At 40.1% G+C, this 18,899-nt stretch overlaps 1 protein-coding gene across 2 annotated transcripts in view; it reads left to right on the plus strand.

Moving 5' to 3' along the window:
* The first annotated feature begins 306 nt into the window (after window positions 1–306).
* Window positions 307–18,899, plus strand: part of nlgn2a (neuroligin 2a) — a 229,095-nt gene continuing 210,502 nt past the window's right edge. For both annotated transcript variants that reach the window (XM_056242851.1, XM_056242852.1), the window contains exon 1: window positions 307–621. The gene's annotated coding sequence lies outside the window, so the exon portion shown is untranslated. The remainder of the gene's footprint in view (window positions 622–18,899) is intronic.

The following is an 18,899-nucleotide window of genomic DNA, read 5'->3' on the forward strand; positions in this document are numbered from 1 at the left end:
CACAGCATCTCATCTCTCCCGTTGCACACGCTCCCGGAATCACGGGAAAACGACAGCGGAGCCGGTGAGCATCATGACCGCCTTCAGTAGCCGGAATCAGACGCTCGAGAGACCGATAGATTAAACTCGAGACTTCGCTGCCAAAGTCAGCGAGTTAAATCGGCGTTTGTAGCCGTAAAACCGTCAAATATCACGAAAGAGAGTCTTGTTTAGACACATAGAGGGGAAAACAGGTCACAGAAGTGAATTCGTGTTTATTTTGTGTGTTTTTTCTCCATATACGCTATTAAGGGAGAAGCTGACTGACGTTTTTTAAACAAGCTTTTCAACGGACAAATCCAACTAGACTTCATTTACGTAGACGTTCCGTTGATGGAGCGACGCGCGTGCACGATTCTTCACTTTTGAAATCGTTTTCTGTGAATGTGTGTTATGTCGGGGTGTTGTCGGGAGAAACCGTGAAACATTTGCTGCTGTTCTCGGACAACGGAGAATCTTGTGGTTTATTCCGAGCTCAGGCTGATGGAATTGCGCTGACCAACGACTGACAACACAGGGAAATACCCATAGATCTTCAATACAAAGACCTCGGATTTCTGCCTACGGCTCATTCCCAGACAGGTAAATGTATTTCTATGGTTAATTTATTAACAACTAGGCTGATTTATAGTCAGCAGGGTCAGTTGGAATAGTGCATAAAATGTTGTTGGTATAAAGGGAATTAAATGACCGTGTTTTGCTGTTTAAACTGTGTGGTGCTGCAACCTGTTCTGAACCCTTTTCCGAAATGCTTCATCCCCGCGCGTTTCAATTGGGGCAAAACGGGCACGCGCGGATGGTGCTGTCGCGTGTATGATTGTGTGTGTCGGGAAAAAACGTGCATATTGACCCATTTTGATATACGCATTAATCATGCTTTAATGTTTTCTTTCCTTATTGGCCAAAGCACATTCATTTCTATGCCTATCCCCATTCCCCCTAGTTCTGTTAGAAACCAGACACAGTTGTCACACATTTTTTTTTAGCATTATGTCTCAAACCTTGATATTCCCAAACTTAAACTAGCATAGGAATTGTAAAATAATGAATGTCAATTGCAAAGAGTATACCAACCCCATTGAGTTGTAACACCAGCAGAAAACATGACTTTTTTGCCATGGATTTGTGATCAAATATAGGCTACTGTTTATATATTATATATACATGTTCAAGCCATCATCAGATTAAAAGCAGCAAGCTGTAATCGGAGCCAAATTCAGAAAAGTATAAAAAAATATAAGCTGACAGTGTCATCTTTTTGGGCCCAGTAAAGTACAGTTCACCCTGATATATATACATATATGTGTATGTATATTATACATACAAAACACAGATAACATGTTTATATATGAAATGCTTGTTCATTAACAATATAACAAATCCATTTTTTATGTGTGAATTTTGTATTTTCTTATACCTCAAAATTGGTCCTTTATATGTGTACACAGAGACATAAATATTTTACGTGTGATCATGTGTAGTGAATGTCATCCCATCTATTCTAGTCCAATAATAATTTGTTAAATTGATGGTGTTACAAACAACACTGCCCAGTCTCCCCTGCATTTGAAATATCAAAAATATATTGTCTAATTTATTTTCTTATATTTGAAAGGGCTTTGACGTCATAAAGCATGAAAATGAGATTATCAAAGAATCACTCCGGCCCCCAGCATCCTTCTCTGTCCTCCTGCAACACACACACACACACACACACACGCACACATACACACAGGAACATAAACCTATCACCGTATATCAAAGACAAGTAATCGCTGCTTCACTGATGTGCCGAACATCTGATGGGAGGAGAGGTCGAAGCAAGAGCAGCAGTTACCACACACACACACACACACACACACACACACACACACACACTCATAGTCTGAAAGAATGGGCCACATTTATATGCTATCCTAGTATGGCCATTCCAAACCTAGTGGATAGCAGAATTGAGAAGAGACAGAAGCGCTCTGTTCTGTGAGCAGGGAATGCTGATCTCTCTCTCTCTCTCTCCATCTCTCTCTCTCTCTCTCTGGCCCAAATAGCAGATATGGAGCTCACTGTGTCATTTGGGAGCAGCGTAATGGATGGGAGCAACTGTGTGACTGTCCTTGTGTTGGACTGATTGGTTACTATAGATGTTCATTTTTCCACTTGCTGCAAAACCGTATACTTTAAACTGTGTGTAGCACCGAAACAACACCCATTTGTGTTCATTGATATAATGTCATAACCATTACATTGTTGCTATAACTTTTTGTAAGACTTTCCACTAGATGTTGAAACATGGATGTGGAGATTTGCTCCCATTCATAGCCTCACTGATGTTGGGCAAGGGTTTCTTGCATATCATCTAAAGTTCTTCAGTAGGGGTTTAAGTTTTGGCCAAAATATCCTTTAACTTTAGTCAGTTTACTCATTTTCTGCACTCAAATGGCATCTAATTATAACATTTTATTTCAAAGAAATGTATTAATTTTATATAATTTTATTTATTTTCATGGTGCACATTTTCATTCTCATCTTTATATAATTTATTCTCATCTTTATTTCTTCTCAGAATGTAAACGTATCAACATTTAACAAAAACAACATGTTTAAGCTTGTTTAAATTCACAAAGTGGCTCACACATTCTGACTGACATGTAACTTCAACATGTTAAAAGGGTCATAAATCAAATTTACCCTGATCTTTTGACATATAAGAGGTCTTTGTATAAAAACATCTGCAAGTTTCATAGTTTAAAACTTCCTTCTCATTATAAAGACATTGACATTATTTAATCAAACGTCTCGTTTTGATATTGAGGGATTTGTGACGTCACACGGGCAAATTAATTTGCATATGACTGGCTCCAGAACAAGACATTGACGAATAGTTCTACATCATCTCCTCATAGGCTCCGCCCACTGGCGCTCAGTCGCTTAACGACTGACATTTTCCTTCACTGGATGTTTAAAACATAAAACCCATTATAATCACTGACGCTGTCTACACTGATACAGTTTACAGGTGTGTGTTCAGTTTCTGACACTTGAGTCTCTCCACAACAGGACTAATGGACGAGTGAAAGAACGTTTTGTCTCGTCCAGTTTAAACAGCTCATCTGTGTCTCTGTACAAACTTCAGAAGGAACTCAGTTTCAGAAACAAGTGGATGTTTATTATAATGGCGTCCCGGAACACGTCAGAGGATTATATGTTTGTTCGGTTTTATATGGTTAATGTTTTTCAAAAACATTTAAAGGGCGTTGATACTGTTTCCTATGCAGTGACCTTAGCCAATAACTGTCCGTTTACTGACGAGCCTTAAAGGAGCCCCACTTAAAAACTGAACATTTCAGACAGAGGCTCAGAATGAGGGTCGAAAATAATCGGTTTTCTGCACATTTGTTTTTGGGGTTTTTTTTGTGCAAAAAAAGTAAACCTCAAGGAACATGTTAAAATGGGAAACAAAATCCATTTCATGACTCCTTTAAAGATCCCTTGTTCTTTTGTGTCACGTAATGCAGATAAGGTATAATATTACATTTACGGTATGTTGTACTTTTGATTAAATCTCATGTATAATTTTCAAAAAACATTGAGTGGATTGTTATTATCAATTAATATAATTTTTATTTCCTGTCAGAATTTTGTCAACAGTAGCATATGTTTTAATTGAAGCTGATTAATTATGGTCACAATGTCTCATCGTCTTCATTGTCAACTACGTCAAGAACATTTTTTTGTCAATAATTTTGTTGATATTAACTCTACATGTTCTTCCACACCAGACTCTGTAAACCATTTCTTTATCCTCATTACCATGTTGGAACATAAAAGTTGTTCCCAAAACTAATTGAAAGCACACAATTCTCAAGAATGTATTCTGGATGCAATATGTAGACGTGCCATTTCAGCTTTTTGCTGTGTGTCTGTGTGTGTGTGTGTTAGCAGCAGCAGCACCAGACAGCATGTCTTGTTTATTCATGCAGAAGCAGCGGATCAATGAGCACTAATTGATTTCAATGAACTGATTAAAGACAGGGAGGCAGGAGGCCACATTGTTGGAGGATATACGAGCATGTGTGCATGTGTTTTATGTGTGTGATGCCTTGCTGGAGTGTAGACTCTGTGATCTCACAAGATGGAGAGACCAAACATATGGGTGTAGATGCGCTCAGAAGTGTGTGTGTGTGCGTGTGCTGGTCTGGTACCCTGTAACAGATGGGCTGAACTGAGCCAGATAGGGAGTTGGACACCAGGCTCTTGAATCTCCATGTGTTCACTTGATAGTTACTGATTTCTGTGTTTGAATACTAGGACTGAATATGCCGTATTTACCTCAGCATTCGTTCGGAATCTGTTCATTCAGAGCAGCTCCTCGGATTCGTTCATGCTCGAACGAGGCTGTGATGTATGTGTGAGAGTGTGTTGTGTGTGTTGTATTGTCATGGTTGAATTAAGCTGAGGGATAAAAGGTAGGGCTGTCAAAAGGTCAGATCTGATGGCTTCTCCTGGTTCATGTCATTTCTATCTGCTTCTGTTGTGTGTAGGAAGGGGGGCTTACGTCTACAGAACCCATCCAGGTGTTTAGTGGTCTTGGATTAGAGCCGTGTGATGTTGGGATGTAAGGGATAGAGATCGAGGGAGAAAGAGAACGAGATAAAAGCAGGATTCCCTCACATCCTGGATTCTCTCTGGTCATGCATCTCAGAGCTTTAAGTCAATGCTGGCCATCATGTCACCACTCGGCAGCCATTTTAATGAGATCTGTGTCCTCACTAGGGTGTGATGGTCCTCCTGTCTCTTTGTTCACAGCACCCCACTTATCTCTCTCTCTCATAGGCTCTTGTTTTAAGGTTAGAGGAAGGTCAAATGCTCAAAAGAATCGCATTCACACACACGGCTATCATGGTGTGTGAAGTATACTCACGCATCTGTGTTATAAAACAGACCAGTGAAGAGGGCCAAGGGGATTAAAGACATGAATGGACACACACATAGACTTACACACACTCGCATTCACATCCCTCGGTGTGTGAGGCACCTGTTGGGATGCAAGACTTAAAGGTGTAGCAGCTCTCCAAAATGATACATTTCCAAAGACGTTTCCATGCAGAATTCTGTTATATAAGAAGTTTGGGGTCGGTACGATTTTTTGCACCATTTAGGAGGAGAGAATAAGTGGTGAAGAGATGACACCACTTGGTGCCATGCGCCAACATAAATTACACACTTTTCAAACTACACAAGCATGACTGTTCACTGTTTTGCTTTAGTAATAGTTTCATGTTAAATCTAAAAGGAGAATCTATTAGACTGTGGCTGTCAAAAGTTGTCAAATGCGGCTTTATCGAGCTCAACGGCTCTGGCCGCGCTGATATAAACGAAACGCTATTGGCTATTATTAAAAGGGGGAGGGGCTGTTCGATATGTCCCGCCCTGTCTTTTTTTTAAGTGTCTGCGTATTGATTTTTATCTTATTGTTTTGTTATTTTATTTTATTTTAATTTTATTTTTTTCTTGTAAGCACTATGAGATTTGATGTCAAATGTATAGTGCATTATAAATAAAATTCATCATCATCATCATCATCATCTTCTTGTTTCAGTGGAAATTACGTCAACACATTGAATAATGCTGCGTGTTTCAAGGCACTTCAGTGGGCCTTTAATGATAATTAAAAAATGAAATGAATGAATTTTATCATACTTTATCACCAAACCGGTTACTGTTTCATCTCTAATATATATTTATAAATGTGCTGCAGATTTTCCAAATATCCCTCCCATAGTCAACCTACAAATTGCTTACTTTTAGCTGTTTCTGCATTGGAATAGAAGTATTTTGACATACAAAAATACACACTTCACCTTTAACTCCAAGTTTATTGTGTCAGATTTGTCAGCTCCCAGAGTGTGTTTGATGGGACGGATAAGCCCACAATACAAGCAGCCGGAGCAGATCCCAGGTTTCCAGGGCATGACGCTGTTAAACTCATTCAGTGTTAATAAGAAGCATCTAGAAATATAAACTCAGTTGGTGATGGTGTTAGATGACCTTTCTTGTTTTTTTTTGTTTAGAAATCTGTTTAAAATGGAGTGATTAATTCATCATCTGCTGTTTGTTAATTCTATCCATCCATCTAATGGAAATCGTTGCAGGTTGAACACATAGGTGTCGCTGAAGTATCGATAGAGATATCTCTTAAATGCATCGATCTGCATTGATATTCTGTTTAGTCACCGGCATGCATCACGTGACCAGCGCAGCAAGGTCACTGCTCATCTATGGCCTGATTTCCTCTTCCTGCTGTTCAGGGGATTTGAGTAAATCCGCATTGCACGATGACGCTCAGCTAGATTAGTATATTTATTATGTAAGACACGGAGACACACACACACACACAGACACTTTATATCTGTAATCATATTCCGTCAAATTTCAGGGATATAAATAGAAGCGTTTGTTGCTAGTCTATCCTCGAATGGAATTCATGCCATGCATTCACCATCAGAGCAGCGGGATGAAATGAATTGAGTGGGCTATTACATCATTTCCTTCCTGTTTTGTTAACACACACACACACACACACAGACAGAATGAGACTATTAAGCCAAATGGCTGCTCTTATGGCAAGTGGGTCCTGGCTACAACTGTGAATTCTGGGAAACGGATATATTTTGAGTGTTGATGCTAATCTGGTCACATCAGTCTGATGGACACCATAATATCAAGATATTGTACACCCTTTAATACCCCCTTTTCTTGATTTTTCTCTCTCTTCACGTCTCTGTCCAATCAGGGTGTTTGTTCAGATTGCGGTGTGTTTGTATGTGTGTGTTTTACTGTCTGCTCTGGGTGCCTGGGTCTATCTGTGCCCTTGTCTGAATGTTAATGTATAATAGGCGTTAGACAGCACACAGTAAGTGCTAACATCATAATAGCCAGTGATATGACAACCGACCGTCACAGGCAGGTTGCAATAATGAAGCACTCAACATGAGGGGCTTTCGCACCGGAGGAACGTTTCCATAGTTCCTATTACTATTGGCAGAAGTATGCACCACAGGAACTAGGAACGATTTTAGCCAAAGCAGTGCATTTTGGGTGGGTCCTGTTTACACCTGGTATTAAAGGGATAGATCACTTTGAAATACATTTTTGATATGTTTTTAGCTTACCTCAAGGGCATCCAAGATGTGTCTTTGTTTCCGCAGTAGTTTCAATTTTGTTATTTTTAGGTCAAACCGTTCTTGTCTGTCAGTCATATAATGCAGGTCTATGGTCACCACCTCAAAGAGCACGCACAGAGAAGTCCAAATTAAACATGATTTAATGACTCGTAAATGTAAGTACACATTGATGGCCTAAGACACGAAACGAGCGGTTTGTGTGAGAAAACGAACAGTATTTATATCGTTTTTACCTCTTGTAAACACAGCCACGTCCAAGTGATCTGAGGGCGCGGGCGCTTCGGTCTGCGCAAGCGCCGGAAGTGATCTCTCGCGCGTGTACGTCACTCATTGTTTACACAGAGATTTCGGAAGTGTTACCTTTCACTGTGAAGATCTAAACATATTTAGATATACAGGAAATCGCAATGGAAGACGATTTCGATATATCAACAGACAACGTTTAATTTTTTTCGCAACCGCGGAAATGAACTACAATAAAGCTTACCTACCTACGCTCATCAAAAACATAGAATAAATAAGTTCCAAACAAAAGAGCATGTCTCTCCTACATTACCACATCCTAGATAAAACAGGCAACCGAAAGAAACATAAAAAGAATATTTTGATCTGGCGGCTGGCAGGAAGTCTGAGCCATTGTGACCGACCCGAAGCCGCAACAGTTCCTTCTGTCAAACGGAAGAGGAGTTTTTAAAAGGGCCGCCAGCTGATCCTCCAGTTACCGCCGGCAGTCTATTAGCAAATCAACAATGATCTGAAACTCAAAGGAAACATCACAAAGCATACACAGATATTATAAAGACATAAAGACAAATACACATAACGTAACACAGGTCTGCCAAATAAACGCATGGCGTAAGTATATGAGGTAGTTGGTGATACCCAACATAATGTTGACATGCATACACACATGTATGTATAATTTCTCAGATTCTGTTCCATTTCATTCTGTTAGCTTCCCCGCTCTTTCTCCCTCCACGTCTAGAGGCATTTCCACGCATCTCTGGCTGGCTGGTTATGTAGGTTAAGGAGGGTGACGGAGGCATTGAGGACTGAGCGCTGCAGTGCTGCACTTTGGGAGGATGATGTGATGGCTAGAGCCTCTCTCTCTCTCTCTCTCTCTCTCTCTCTCTCTCTCTCTCTTCCGGTCTCCCCCTTCCTTCCCCTCTCTCTCTCTCACACTTTCTTTTTTTTCTTCTTCAGTGAATCCCTGGTGGTCCAAACACTCCTCTGCAGTGCAGAGTTGGCCACTTGACCCGTGTCAATATTAGAGCCCAGCAGCTGGTCCTAGATCAGTGCAGCAGGTGTATTGGTTGAGCCTAAAGTGAAAGTAGAGAGGATGGAGAATGGAGAAGCTAATCAAGGATCTGCACTCAAGCCCGGATGCACTATGTACTCTTTCTGATAGTACGCTTTTAAGGTTCGCAACGTTCTTGACAACGTCTTGTCAAGAACGTTGTCTGTCATATTTCATGCTAAGATCAAAATAGATAAGAAAAAATATCTTGTGCAAAATGAGTCTTTTTCATTTTGCTGTTAAGAGTTTTTGCAATTGGAAAAGTAATGATTGAAATTGTAACTTAGTAACATAGTATTTGTTGCATTGTATTTATGCTGATAATAACAAAATTACATTGCTGTACAGTGATATAAGTAAAATTGTGATTTGACAAAAGGAGGATTTTCAATCGTTTGTAAGATATAATATGTTATATAAATATTTATTAAATGTAATTTTAAATTATGTCAAATATTATAAAATAATGCGCAATAATAAAAAAGTGAATACATTTTTAAAAGGCACTAAAATATATTTTTATTTTTTTATTTTGATTTAGGGGGAATTATTTCTCTGCCATAAGAATGAGAGGAGAGAATAGCGAGTGATCGCCAGTGTTTTTTTGCTCCCTCCTTTTTGTTCATTCTTTTTACTGCCACAATCAATGGTGAAAAAATCCACACTGAGCCAAGACTGAGCAAAAGAGACGGAGGGCTGGATTCAGAGAGAAAATAGGAGGGAGGGAATTAGGTGAGCTCAAGTCTCCAATAAAAAATAAAAAAAAGAAAGCATGACACGGTTTTCTTGGCCGATTCTGCTTGTCGAGCTGTTCGTCTCTTCCTCCTTTTTAAGCGCTGGGCGTTGTGTTTGGTGCGCTGCCATTTTTCACGTGAAACAGTGGCTTTTTCAAGATTCATTAATCAGAAGGCTCTTTCTTTCCCTCAAGGCTGAATCAATCATTCAGAAAAAAAGAACAGAAAGCGGAAAAAGATGGGCGGATACGTCGAGTGCTTGTGTAGATGAGTTGGCATCATGTTAAAGGTTGCCATAGTCACTTCACTCCATAGAGTCTAGTTGTAAGTATAGTGTGTTAATTGCAATGTCAATAGTTACTGAAACTCTAGAGAGTTGTGAGTGGTTACCAGGGCATTTCTAAGTTGTTGTTACGCGATTCTGATTGGTTTTTAATATGTTGCTTGCTGGTAGAGTAGGGTAGCTATTCTAGGTGGTTGCTTATTGGCCAAAATCAAAAGAGCCCAACCCCTAAGTTTCTATGATATTCTGTCCTTCCTTAAAGGATAATTCCGGTATTTAACACTTTGAGTCTATTTTCTAGTTTGTTTTGGATGAACTAGAGTGGTGGACTTAGAAATGTTGATGATGGGTCCTGTCTCGACTTTTTGACTCTTTTAGAATCGCCTCTGAGCGCTTCAGAGTGGATGTCTATGGGCATGCTCAAACATGTCCTTAAAACAACCCTTAACGTTGGTTTTCAAAACTGTGCAACTCACCGAGTGGTTAGTGGTGTTCGTTGATGATTAAAAACAAATATATCGGCACAATGTATGCTTTCAATCCGTGTTATTTGCTATAGTGGAACTATTTTTTCAGATACCTCACAACCGCGTATAAACTTCCGCTCGATATTTGAGTCTGAAGCATTAGCACACTCCCAGCCACTTGATGGCGACAACCACTTTGCCGCAGTTGCTCAGCTCACGCTAGCCTTCTGAGAGACGGAGAACCGAGCGAAAAGACTACAACCAAATGTAAACAGACCCCTTTCCGTTTCCGGTAGCGCAGTAATATCAACGAGCTCTGAGTCCTCCAGCAGACATCGATGCGATTTTAAAAAATGGCAAATAAAACACGATAGAAACTGTATTTCGCTACGCTACTTGTTTTGGAACATCAACGAACACCACTAACCACTCGGTGAGTTGCACAGTTTTGAAAACGAACGTTAAGGGTTGTTTTAAGGACATGTTTGAGCATGCCCATAGACATCCACTCTGAAGCGCTCAGAGGCGATTCTAAAATAGTCAAAAAGTCGAGACAGGACCCATCGTCAAAATTTCTAAGTCCACCACTCTAGTTCATCCAAAACAAACTAGAAAATAGACTCAAAGTGTTAAATACCGGAATTATCCTTTAAATATCGATGGAATTCTGTTGGATTTTTTAAAGAGGTTATGACATGCGAAATAAAATTCACCTTGATCCTTTGTACCATAAAAACATCCTGCAAGTTTTATAGCTTAAAACATCCTCATCATTATTATCAAATCAGTTATTTAACCAAGCTCCAAAAACAGCTTGTTTTGATATTGAGGGATTTGTGACGTCACACGGGCAAATTCATTTGCATATGACTGGCTCCAGAGCAAGACATCGATGAAGAGTTCTACATCATCTCCTCATAGGCTCCGCCCACTGGCGTTCAGTTGCTTAACGACTGACATTTTCCTACACTGGATGTGAGCGTCGCGTCAAAAACATAAAACCCATTATAATCACTGACGCTGTCTACACTGATACAGTTTACAGATGTGTGTTCAGTTTCTGACACTTGAGTCTGTCCACAACAGGACTAATGGACGAGTGAAAGAACGTTCGCTTTGTCTCGTTCAGTTTAAACAGCTCATCTGTGTCTCTGTAGAGACTTTAGAAGGAACCCAGTTTCAGAAACAAGTGAATGGTTTAAATTAATGGCGTCCCGGAACATGTCACAGGATTATTTGTTTGTTCGGAGCATTTTGTTTTGTAAACGAAGCACAGTGTAATGGAGAAGTGAAAGTGTAAATGTAATTACTTTGGAGGGGGAAGCACATTATCATTAGCAAGCACCACTCTTAAAAAAGGCAACAAAGCCTGCCAGCCCCGCCACTCAAAGAAAAGCCATTTACCCGCACTAGAATAATGGGCACCTGGCAGTTGGTTGTGGTGCATCAGATATTGCAGGTTGTTCTGTCAGCACCACCAATTTCAGAGCGACAGTCTTTTGGGACAAACCGTGCTGCATCAGAGACATGGACACGTTAACACCTTGCTGGGCAGCGGAGGATGTTAATGTCACTCACTGACAGGCTCATGGGAAAGGCACATAATGTTGCAGCTTTTTTTGTTCAGAGCACATGGGCATAACCCAGTGAAGTGGGATGTCACTTGTGCAATCCCATAAAACACCAGAGACGGGGTGATACAAGATTAAACTACCTTCCTCAAGTTCCAAATCCAGGGACATTTTTTGGGAGCCAAGAAGGAAAATTATGAGCAGAGGAATAAATGCAAGTCAGCAAGATTCTCCCTTCAGATAATATCTGAAGTAACAATTTATTTACAGACATATATTGTAAAACTAATCCTGTGAGACTGAAACGCTGCAAATCGGGTTATTTAAGGTCAATGTTTTGGCTTTAAATCAATAGCTGCGTTTCCATTACAGAATTGCGAAAAACTTTTGCGATATTTTCTAAACGTCGATAAAAAACGATTGCGAAATGACGGCTTTTCCATTAACCGATGTTATGCGACTAAAACTTCATTTTTTTCCCCTCTCGCGATCAGTCATTCCAGAAATCATGGCGACGGATGTTAGTAGATTTAAGTATATCTCAGCCATTAAGCAGGCGTGTTATCCAAGTGTAAGGATTCAGGGCGGATCTAATCCATGGGGAATTTGCATATCATAATTAATAATTGGTAATTAATAATTATTCATACATGTTTGGATTAGATCAGTCTTACATGTTAATAAATCTCCCGATAAGGGAGGATCTGTCATTTTACCTGCATGCATGTGAATCCTTGAAATTAACCACAAGTTGATTGCAATTAATTACACGGACCACGTTTCACAAAACAGGTAAAATGAATTAGCTCAATTGTCAGGATAATATTTGTGGGATCCACAATATCATCTTACTTTATAGGATTTCAGGAAACGCAATTCTCTGGCCAGAAGAATTGGGTTTCCCGCCCTATAAACACAACACATACTCTTTAAGGTATTTTTAATTTTAGTAAGCTTGTAGCATAAGATCTTTTGCACTTAAGGGACTTGAAATTGAGCAAAGAGACAGCACATCAATCAAATGAATATATAATTAATTTAATAGAGGCATGACTACTTATGTATTTACTACGGTTACACGGGATATACACTCACCGGCCACTTTATTAGGTACACCTGTCCAACTGCTCGTTAACACTTAATTTCTAAGCAGCCAATCACATGGCGGCAACTCAGTGCATTTAGGCATGTAGACATGGTCAAGACAATCTCCTGCAGTTCAAACCGAGCATCAGTATGGGGAAGAAAGTTGATTTGAGTGACTTTGAACGTGGTATGATTGTTGGTGCCAGAAGGGCTGGTCTGAGTATTTCAGAAACTGCTAATCTACTGGGATTTTCACGCACAACCATCTCTAGGGTTTACAGAGAATGGTCCGAAAAAGAAAAAACATCCAGTGAGCGGCAGTTCTGTGGGCGGAAATGCCTTGTTGATGCCAGAGGTCAGAGGAGAATGGCCAGACTGGTTCGAGCTGATAGAAGGGCAACAGTGACTGAAATAACCACTCGTTACAACCGAGGTATGCAGCAAAGCATTTGTGAAGCCACAACACGCACAACCTTGAGGCGGATGGGCTACAACAGCAGAAGACTCCACCGGGTACCACTCATCTCCACTACAAATAGGAAAAAGAGGCTACAATTTGCAAGAGCTCACCAAAATTGAACAGTTGAAGACTGGAAAAATGTTGCCTGGTCTGATGAGTCTCGATTTCTGTTGAGACATTCAGATGTTAGAGTCAGAATTTGGCGTAAACAGAATGAGAACATGGAACCATCATGCCTTGTTACCACTGTGCAGGCTGGTGGTGGTGGTGTAATGGTGTGGGGGATGTTTTCCTGGCACACTTTAGGCCCCTTAGTGCCAATTGGGCATCGTTTAAATGCCACGGCCTACCTGAGTATTGTTTCTGACCATGTCCATCCCTTTATGGCCACCATGTACCCATCCTCTGATGGCTACTTCCACCATGTCACAAAGCTCTAATCATTTCAAATTGGTTTCTTGAACATGACAATGAGTTCACTGTACTAAAATGGCCTCCACAGTCACCAGATCTCAACCCAATAGAGCATCTTTGGGATGTGGTGGAACGGGAGATTCGCATCATGGATGTGCAGCCGACAAATCTGCGGCAACTGTGTGATGCCATCATGTCAATATGGACCAAACTCCCTGAGGAATGCTTCCAGCACCTTGTTGAATCTATGCCACGAAGAATTGAGGCAGTTCTGAAGGCAAAAGGGGGTCCAACCCGTTACTAGCATGGGGTACCTAATAAAGTGGCCGGTGAGTGTATATGTATTTACAAACACATAGACATCAATGAACAATACAATAAGACATCAACGAACAATACAATAAGACATCAATGAACGAGAAATGCGTAAAGTTTGGACAATGGATAACTTACACGCGTGAGCGAGAGAGAGAGAGAGAGAGAGAGAGAGAGAGAGAGAGAGAGAGAGAGAGAGAGAGAGAGAGAGAGAGAGAGAGAGAGAGAGAGAGAGAAAGAGAAAGGGAGGAAAGAGAGAACATTGGCAGGATTGCTCCTAAGACATTCACCTCTCCGATTACAACACGAAACATCATCTTAAAGCTTCTTAGAAGCTCTATAAAGAGATTATACTTGCACAAGTTATGTTATGGTCTCTCTGTGTCGAGGCATTCCTGTACGGCCCTGTCTGGCCGCATGCGTGAACGGAGTCCTTCGTGTGGAAGCGTCACGTGGTGCTGCTTGGCGCGCGTGTTGAACAGAGGTTTAAAGTCTTGGAGGTCACATTACCAAAGAAAATAGATCGGCTAAGTTCGCCTCCTTTCCTGGGAGGTGAACTTGGTAGGACACTTAAGAAAAAGACGAAACTTTTAGACGAAACAAAAGAGCAAAAAGGGATTTCCTGAGGGGAAATCGAGTCAACGACTACATTGTTCAGCAGACGAGGAGACCAGCGGAGTAAGAGTGGGCTTTAGCCTGCGGTTTGTCCTTTTGAAGACCTGACGTTTCCGCCTTCTTTTGGAAGAGGGTCCAATCAGGAGCTGTCCCTTTGGAGGGAAGTTTTTATGACCCTTTGTGTTAAAACCAGGCATTTAAATCACTAGTTTCATTGGGTGTTTAAGAGAAGAATCTTCACAATTCTTATAATACTAATGTGTCACAAAGTTTAGCAAAATGTAATGTCAATTAACAAATGGGGAACGAAGATTGGAGTTTATCGAGACCAAACTTGCCACAAATGGATTTGGTTAAACATTAGTTGGAAAAGTTTGAAACATTATCCCATTAGAGTTGTCGAGAAACATAGACCAAACCACAGAAAGGCAACTCATGAAATAGGGAACTTAGATACATCGTTCATACAATTCTCAAGTGGATATATAATAGCATATATATATGAATACAGGATTCATTTCTCCTCCTTGGTTAGAATTCAGAGAGAGCCACAGATCTGTGAACATTCTTTTGGGTCGTAAACGCTGTTAACTAAGAACACCAGTGATGATAGTTTTGGTCTCTTTTCACTCCAAAGATGGAAAACATAGTAAACTATATTTTACTGGATATTACTGTACGTATTCTGATTGATCACACCGAAAGCATTCGGGAGGTGTCCAGAACTATGTGTATAAGTTATGGAAATAGACAGTTATATTTAAAATGCATAATGAAGGTATTTATAATTCACTTTAAGCTACGATAGAATCACAGTCATTTCAATGTGACATGGGCAACTGGACACACATAAAAACACATCAAATATATCTGGTTAAATGTCTTTTAAAAAGAGAAGTTTCTTTCTCTTTAGAATCACCTTCTTTGGGACATTCCAGTCCGTCATAAAAATGTCTCGTAACTGGACACCACGCTCTGTCCTGAGTGTGGTCTTCACTTGTGGGGGATGCGTGTGTGTGTGCGTGTGTGTGTGTGTGTGTGTAAATTTACATTCCAGGCTTTTTGGGTCTTTAGCAGGATGTATTTAGTTATTCAGATTCACCCTTTTAGCCCAGTCCTTACACAAGCATTAAAGCCTCTTATACTTGTGAGCAGCCACACATGAGGTGTTTCTGGGTGTTTCTTCCTCTTATCTGCTTCGAGGTCTTGATCAATTGTGGCATTTTTTTTTGTTGTTGTTTAGAATCCAGTATTTCCATTTAGTCTTTTATGAGTTTAATAAAGAACTCTGTCTCGTCTTCTGTCCAAATAAACGGCATCATCTTTAAAGAATGATCGACTTTTGCGTTTTTTTTGGGAAATATTCCTTTTTTGAATTGCCTGAAAAACCACCTCATGAGAGCGTAAAAACTTTTTTTGCGATATATGGGAGTTTTTGCAAAATTGATGTGTTTCCATTGGGCGTATTTTCAATTCGTGCAATTTCGTCAGTAGGGAATAGTAAGATGGCCGCCAGAACACTTCCGGTGGCTTCAACGCCTGATGGCAGTTTAGAACGCAATGAGCAATCCGGTTATTTATATAGGTTAGTGGATGAGGACTGATTCCTTGCAAATCATGCCTTTCATCAAGAGAAAGAGGAATCACAAGATCCCACTTTTTTTCTACATTGTAAAATATCCAGCCCATTTGAATTGTTTCCTTACATTTTTTTTAAATCATAGTAGTGCCAAAGTTATAACCTGCAGCGATAAGCTCTATACTGTTTTTTTCTCACACACCTTTTGCCTATTTGAATGATTGAAACCTTAAAATATAATTCCTTGTTAGTTAATCACACAGAGATTAAATGAAATGGAGGCGGCAATCTCAGAGCTTTCAGACATAATGAATAATTTGTAAGCCCCTCTTGAAGCCGTCCGATGAAATGTCAACCGCTTTCATATTAATTCCAGTGCCAATACTGCCCATGTAAACAACGTTGTAATTGTAGAAGACTACATTTCCCATGACCACCCCTCATTCTTGCAGCTTTTCTTTGCTCTTTCACCCCTCCTCTCATTCACGCTGCTCAGTCTCTCTCTGCTTAATTAACCATTGATCAGCATGCTCATAAATTAGGCCTCCAGAGAAAGGCTTTCTAAGCCTCCTACTTGCTACTTCATCCATTCTTCCTTGTAATTCAATAGACAGGACTCAAACCACTGCGTTTAACCACAGATGTGTCATTTTTAATGGACCGGGGGACATTTTTCACTTCCTTAACCTTTTCTTATTATCTTTTTTAAAGCTGTTTGTTAGATGCATGCACTTTCCTGCGGGGCCATCAAAGGTTAATCAGCAATGTTTCCATTTATTTCTTCCGCTGGGATGGGGGGGGTGTTGAGGTTTGAGCTTCAGTCTAATTAGGATAGACTGGTATCCCATCTCCCAATCCAGCCCACTTCCCACTTAACCATTAGCATATTCTTCACACACATACACGCTGTGTCAGAACCTAATGAGCCAAGCCGGTTGCTAAATGGATCAGGACCACGAACATGTGTCTGTGGGGGCAATCAGCAGACATGATTTAGTGGGACGAGGCCTCCCTGAGCCGCCGAACTCTGGGTTTAGCGCTCAGACGTCCTCAGAGGGGAGTGCAGCACTGTGAAGCACATTAGCATGTTCATTTCACCATATCTCTAATAAGCTAAATACATGACCGTGTTGCTGTAAATGTATGCTGTATGGATGAGTTATTTTGTTCAGTTTTGCGAGGGAAATCTCGCAATGACATCCGGTGTCGTTTCTCGTAGTTTGATGAGGGAAATATAATGAGTCAGGCATCCAAATCATTTGTATTACCTTGCTGTATAGCTGGAATTTTTTCCCCCATTTGTTTCTCTCCTTTCTCCTGCGGAAGGATTTTATCTGGTGCACAAATGAGGGCGGTTCAATGAAAGCGTATTGAGTTTACTCACTCATTGATAATTTTGTGACTCCAAGGAGCAGTTGTTCAGTTATTGAGTGTGTAACGCCACGCTTACACAACAAATGGACTTAGTTGTTATTCCTCCATCGAGATTACAGATGTTTTGTACCCCTCCCATATGTTTTTTTTATATTGTTGGAAGTTAAAGGGGCTATATTTAAGAATCTTTTTGTATTGCGAATGTGTGAACAGCTTGTAATGAATCTTTAAAAAACGAGACCTTCCCCGACTTCCAAGGTTGTTTATGAAAACCAGTAATGATTTTTATGTGAAGGACTCGGGTCGGTTTTGCCGGAAAAATCCAAAGGATGAGTTTACGCTCCCGAGAGCCTCTCTTCTGTTCAATGACACATGATACAAATGATTAAAATACAATGTTCAGGATAATGCTGAAAGAGGATCATGTGACTATGAAGGCAGACATACGTAATGATCCTGAAAATTCAGCTTTGATCATGAATAAATTACATATTAATATTACAATAGAACACATTTTTAATACTATTTTGCAATATCGCTCTTTTACTGTATTTTTGATCAAATAAAAGCAGCCTTGTTGAGCATAAGAGGCTACTTAAAAAAAAACATTAAAAAAATCTGACTAACCCCAAACTTTAGAGATTTTCATTTTTGTTTAAATTTGGGTCTCCCAAATGCATATGTAAATGATATTATGTAACTATGAACATTGTTTCCCCCTTCTGTCCTCAACCCCATCAGAGCAGACAGGTGAGAACCACTACTGTCGCGTATGGATGTTTTGTCTTAGCCATAGGTGGGTTCTGGCAGGTACAAGAAAAAGCAAATCAACACCATACACTGGGTGTACATGCACATTTCCACCTGTTTGATTGATGGCAGGGACAAAGAAGCTAAATGAAATCTGTCAAATGAAGTCAGCATCACAGCTTTTAGTTGTGTTCAGTCTCTCACCTTTCTAGAGCCACACAGTGGAAACCTCATGATGTTATTTTACACAGTGTAACCAGATGCAACGCAATAATGCAGCAAGCGATAAAGGCTATATTTTCCATTGTAAATAATTTTTTGCCTTAACCAGCCATGACTGCGACAAGCAACAGAACACTCTGTTGGTTATCTCTTTGGTTTTTTTCTAGATAGCCCCGCTCATTGGATGAAATCCCTCTCTATTGCAGTGTTTCTCAACTGGTGAGTCGCAAGATCGTTCTGAGTGGGTCGCAGAGAAACAACATCAACAAAAGAAAACGTTATTCTAAATTTTTTCTCATTCGTCGTGATTTTTATTTTGACGCGAGAAAGCTGTTGATGGTTCGGAACGTACCTCGGTTTTGACGTCACGGTTCGGTTCGGTACTGCAGGAGGGGAGAAAACTAAACATAAAATTGCTTCTTCTTTTTTTTAACAGTGGTTTACTGAACAAATTGTGTCCCTGTCTTTAAATGAATTTAGTTATAATTAAAAGTTTCTTAAGAATAAAA

The sequence above is a fragment of the Rhinichthys klamathensis genome, unplaced genomic scaffold (assembly GCF_029890125.1).
Source record: "Rhinichthys klamathensis goyatoka isolate OS25496 unplaced genomic scaffold, OSU_Roscu_1.1 h1tg000760l_1, whole genome shotgun sequence".
Taxonomy (NCBI): domain Eukaryota; kingdom Metazoa; phylum Chordata; class Actinopteri; order Cypriniformes; family Leuciscidae; genus Rhinichthys; species Rhinichthys klamathensis.